This window comes from Lepisosteus platostomus, chromosome 4 (assembly GCF_059453375.1).
Source record: "Lepisosteus platostomus isolate fLepPlt1 chromosome 4, fLepPlt1.hap1, whole genome shotgun sequence".
NCBI classification, from domain to species: domain Eukaryota; kingdom Metazoa; phylum Chordata; class Actinopteri; order Semionotiformes; family Lepisosteidae; genus Lepisosteus; species Lepisosteus platostomus.
In genome coordinates this window covers 55513149-55519325 of record NC_142614.1, presented here as the reverse complement: position 1 = coordinate 55519325, position 6177 = coordinate 55513149, and positions in this window count along the sequence as shown.

Sequence of the window (6177 nt, the reverse complement as noted above, 5' to 3'; positions counted from 1 at the left end):
TTGGTCGGAATCAGGGAGCTTCAGCTTCAGGATGGAGCCGAGTGGTGAGCTGCCTGACAAAAGGGAACCGCATGGGTCTTGGAGAGCTGCCCTCATGAGTAGAGAGGGGTGCAGGTTAGCAAGCCAACATGCTAAACAAAGGAGCCACCAGAGATCACAGCTGTGCTACTCCCCGGAATCTCCACTGAGAAGAGGGGTCTCACTGAACAGCGGTGAGGGAGGATGCCCCAACTTGATGATCCAGTCGGAGGGCCCGGGAGCCGGTGATTCAGGGCACATGATGTAATGGGGCGTCTTCTCCAAGAACAGCCCAGGTTTGAGCTGTCAGCGCGGACTCCCAGGATTCTCACTCCGACAGAAGTGCCCAGGTGAGAACAAAATCAGATACCCAGATGCCCTTTGGATCAACATCTCCAAGGCAAGGGTGACAAAGAAGCCTATCCTTAGTCCCCTCTCAATTCCAGGATCAGCACAGCTGCAGGGAGCGGTCCCAGCCAGAGCCCGGGAACAAAAGAATCCTCGGGGAATTCATACTAACGGAGTGATGCTCACCAGGCATCAGAATGGGATGAAGACGCCTGGTTCCCCAGGAAGAAAACTGAGAGGGCCCCAGCTGTGCCGCTGGAAGGTGGCAAGAAAAAAAAGAGCAAGAACAAAACAGTGAAAGGCAAAGGTCTCACAGACAGCCCAAGAAATAGAGGGTGAGTGACAAAAAAGAGCCTTAAAGGTCTGAAGAAAAAAGTTGCCTCCAAAAGAAGCCAGGAAGGAATGAGGGCAATCGCAAGTGCAGGAGTCTACAGAACAGAAATGGGACTGCTAGGCAGAGGGAAGGATGAATGCAAGGAGAGAGCCCTGGAAGATGAAAGCTGCCTCCTTGAGTCAGTCAGAACAGCAGGAGGAGAGGAGGCCAGTAGAAAACAGTCCAGGGTTCCAGGGCGGAGGCCAGGAGCCGCCATGCAGACTGGAGTGCAGAGCAGAGTGAAGACTTGAACTGAAGTTGCGGCGCAGAGTAGAGTGAAGGCTTGAAGCTGGAGCTGCAGCACAGGCAGAGAAATCAATTGGACTTTAAAAGTGCGGGCTGATTCAGCGAAGAAGGGCGAGGGTAGTTTATAAAGAGCCCGGAAGAACAGAACTCTGGATCCTCAGCCCACTGCTGGGATTGGCTAGCCTTGGCTCTTGGGGTGTCACTAATTCAGTCACGGGGAGCAGATTCCCCCTGCCGAGCACCCAGGAACAGACTTGCGCACGGGTCTGGCATCCCAGAGCAACATAACTACCTGGGGAGGCCGCTGAAGCATCAGTCTGCTGGAGCAACAGCCCACAAGACAATAAAAATGAAGAGTGTGGAAGGAGTACTGCAACCGGGAAGAAAAAGTGGGTGAAGGGAATAATGACGAAGCACTGTCGAAGTGCTGCCTCGGCATTAAATAACGGAAAAGCAATTGAATAATAGATTTGATCATTACTGATTAAGACAGATCGGCAGAAGGAGATCTGGTCAGAGCAGCAAGCCCTGGAAAAGCATGAGCCCTCGTGAGAATGGAACAATTTCCCAGGGATACCGTTAACGGAGGGCCGCCACAGGACAGCGACCAAAACACCAGCACGGTCTTTTAAATGATGAAACATAGCCTGGAAAGCCAAGGATTTGTTGTCGAGCTCTTGAAGACATTCATTCTCGCTCTTTAGAAGTGTGATTTGTTTTAACCAATATGTGGTTAAACTTCATTTTAAGTGCTGAAGCTAATGTTGAATAATTTCTACCTCCTGCTTAGTAGTAATGGCTTTTGAGTCTCAACCAACTGGGTGCTGCACTTCAGGGTTGGATAAACTTTCCCCCAAAGTACATTAAATAGAATTAAAATACAGGCATCCTTTTTCAGTAACCACCTCATTCTTCGAGGGGCAGTAAGGTGGAGCCCAATGCAGAAAACACAGTATGCAAGGAGGGCTTGTCCGTTGAAGGGCACTCAAGCACACACAAGCACAGACAGGGAACGAGATGCTTATCAACCTGAACAGCATTTCTTTGAACTAGAAACTGGAGTACCTAGAGAACAAAGAGAGACCAAGCAATTTCCAGGTTTAGATTCGAACTCAGTACCCAGGAACTGTAAGGCAGCAGGACTAATCAGCAAATAACCCTTCCACCCAATTCAAATACGATAGAGACAATCTTAAAATAAATATAAAAAGCAGATAACTGAGGTTAATCTGAACTTGCTGTTAGCATCCTTTCCCAGGGGTTCAAAGATGTGTGCAGTATTCGAAATACACATCAGAACCTAAAAGTATCCTTGGGCTGGTTTCATACATTCCTCCAGCATTCAATATCAATCCAACCGCTTCTTCCAATTCTGGGTGGCAGAGGAGCCAGAGCCTATCCTGGCAAACAACGGGGACAAGGCAGGGTACACCCTGGATGGGATGCCAGTCCATCACAGAGCAGACACAAACACACAATCATACCAGGGCTAGTTTTCCAAAAAATGTCAGTTATCCTACTGGTGTGTTTTTGGTCTGTAGGAAATCCACATGATCACAGGGCACTTACTCTCCACTTCACTTTCCCTCTACTGGTTTCATATATTGTCTCTGCCTCTCTCTTCCATACAACTGAAGAAGTGAGGAGCCACATTGTGTTTTTTCTTCCATTTTGTTTCTTTCGTTTCTATAAAATTCACTAACAACCTCAAGTTTGCATATACATCTAAATGGAGAGGCCAAAAGGCTGACTACTTCTGAAATCTTAGCATTTTAAGCAATGTCAGTCCACCAAAATAACTTTTCAAGATCTAAGCTTTACTTGCACTGTATGTAAGAAGAACATAAAATTAGGCACTGTCTGATGCTCTGCAATCTGTAATTTAACTCCTTTGAAATCTATCTGCAAATTTCTTAGCAACAGATTGACCATACCACTCCCTAATACCCATTACCCTTAACACAGGATTAGGTTTTAAATTGTGCCCTAATACATTTTAAAAGGACAGTATCTGTGAAGCAGTTCACATTGATAAGCCCTTGTACATGGAGAAGAAATTACTTCACTAAACACGTTGTTATCCCTCTGAGTCTGAATGCTGTTTCTTCCTACACTGAGGGACAACTAGAAAACTCCCTGCCACTCACAAGGTTCTAAGGTGTGATGTTTATCTAATATGATTGCATTTCATGCCGTAGTCTTCCATAGTAAAAAATAATTATGAAGCATATAATATGGAAGTATAAAATATGGAAGAAAGCATGGCTAGGGTGATATCTTCAAGAAGACTAAAAAATATGGGAGACCCCCAGTAAATGGGGAACAGTTTAAAGTTCTGCACACCAGGTCCCAGAATTAGGCTATGACTCGGAGCAGCACACAGCACTTGACAGAAATGATAAAACAGTTTATAACAATCTGTGGCTCAGAGGGCAGCACTGTTATTTTACAGTTCCAGGGCCCTGGCAGGGTCCAATTTTACAATAAAGTGTTCCCATCACTATACTGAGGCATAAGGACCCACACAGACCTCATGGTGAGCGCTCCATACTGGTTCCAGTAACAGTTCTTCCAGCAGCAACCTTAGTTTTCCCAGGAGGTCTGGCCAGGCTCGCACATGCTTAGCTGGGTGATATATTCACTGACTATTTACTCTGATTTCCTCCTAAAGTCCGATAACATGCTATTAAGGTTAAGTGACATCTCTAACTTGTACCCTGTATGCATGTGCCAGTGCAGTTATGTGTGTGTACCAAGAGATTGACTGGCATTCTCTCCAGGTCCATAGCTCAGTCTTGTGCCCTATAATGCTCTGGATCACTGTGATCTTCTAAGAATTAAAGAAAAAGTGGACAAAAATGGAAAGCTAATAAGTTCTACAGTGTGGTGTTGGTTTTCTGCATCAGAAGTCCTCCAATTCACACCCCAAAATAGAATAGCCCAAGGCTGAAACCAGTCAGTCTTTGCTCATACGATGTCATAAGAAAGGTTAAAAAAAGAGGGGGCCATTTGGTCCGTCTAGCTCATCTCTCATTGATAAAGCGCCTTTCCAAGCCCTAGAATGTTGTACATCATGAATAAAGAAAAAGACAAAAAAGTACAATAAAAGTAAATTAAGGGGAAAAAAAGTGCATACAGGTTTTTACTGATGTAGGCAATCGGATGTAGACCTCAGTAAAAAGATAAATTGTAAGTTTAGATTTTAAGAGAGTTAAAGAAGTTGTCTCTTGTGTAGTCTGAGGAAGGTCATTCCACCACAGTGGAGCAGCGACAGAAAAGGCACAGCCACCAAAAGTCTGTGATTTAGTCCTGGGTACAGTGAGTAGAGGACCAGCCTCAACTGAAATGTTTCACTGCTGACTACGAAGAAGTCCAATGGCTTGACTAAGTCAGTGTCTTTTAGAGTTTTATATAATTAAATCATGTCTCCTCATTTTCTTCTCTATTCAAGACAAAATCGAGGAGCACAAACCAAAAACAAATTGAAACACAGATTAAATGCAGAAATCCAGATGGGACAGGATTGTGCACACAGTGAAGAAACCAATAAATAATACCACCAGGCAAGCCCTTACTTAGAACCCACAGGGCAAGAGGAAATGTGGACAACCAAGAAACACCTGGAGAAGAACAGTGTGGCTGAACTGAAAGGAACTGGAATATCAAGGAGGGCGATTTAGAGAACAGCACCGCATTAAGCCTGCTGGAAAATATGTTTGGAAGATCTATGCTCCCCTTTATGCCTTAAGATCTTCTAGACTGTCCTGTTAAACGTGCTTAATTCCTGCTAATTTGAATTAATTTTGGAACATAGACACTACAAACAGAGCTTATAGAAAGTCTGCATGCCCCTTCGAAAGTACCACATTTTGTGGACTAACAGTCTGAAATCAAGGCACATTAAATCAGATTTTTTTCCCTTTTATTTACACATTGTGACACACAACCTCTAAACAAATTTTCAGATTTTCTGAAGAGTACATACACATGAAAACCTGAAATCACGAAAGGCTGACTTAGGTAGTCGATAAAAACACAGTGTATTTCTAGTAAGTCAAAGTGTCTCACTAGTTTTGCAGGTGGGACAGACCTTGGATATGAGGTTTCTACCCCAGCACAAGCACCACAAGAAGCCTGCTACGATGCAATGAATACAGCTACAAATTATTCAGGTTTTCTGAATGTCTAATATTTCAAATACAAAAATCAAGTAATGTTAATGTGCTTTACATACAGTACATGTACAGTATAGGTCAAACGGATAGTCATTGTACAGTGCCTTGCGAAAGTATTCGGCCCCCTTGAACTTTTCAACCTTTTGCCACATTTCAGGCTTCAAACATAAAGATATAAATTTTTTATTTTATGTGAAGAATCACCAACAAGTGGGACACAATTGTGAAGTGGAACGAAATCTATTGGATTTTTGAAACTTTTTTAACTAATAAAAAAATGAAAAGTGGGGCGTGCAAAATTATTCGGCCCCCTTGCGTTAATACTTTGTAGAGCCACCTTTTGCTGCGATTACAGCTGCAAGTCGCTTGGGGTATGTCTCTATCAGTTTTGCACATCGAGAGACTGAAATTCTTGCCCATTCTTCCTTGCAAAACAGCTCGAGCTCAGTGAGGTTGGATGGAGAGCGTTTGTGAACAGCAGTTTTCAGCTCTTTCCACAGATTCTCGATTGGATTCAGGTCTGGACTTTGACTTGGCCATTCAAACACCTGGATACGTTTATTTGTGAACCATTCCTTTGTAGATTTTGCTGTATGTTTGGGATCATTGTCTTGTTGGAAGATAAATCTCCGTCCCAGTTTTTAGGTCTTTTGCAGACTCCAACAGGTTTTCATCCAGAATGGTCCTGTATTTGGCTGCATCCATCTTCCCCTCAATTTTAACCATCTTCCCTGTCCCTGCTGAAGAAAAGCAGGCCCAAACCATGATGCTGCCACCACCATGTTTGACAGTGGGGATGGTGTGTTGAGGGTGATGAGCTGTGTTGCTTTTACGCCAAACATATCGTTTTGCATTGTGGCCAAAAAGTTCGATTTTGGTTTCATCTGACCAGAGCACCTTCTTCCACATGTTTGGGGTGTCTCCCAGGTGGCTTGTGGCAAACTTTAGACGAGACTTTTTATGGATATCTTTGAGAAATGGCTTTCTTCTTGCCACTCTTCCATAAAGGCCAGATTT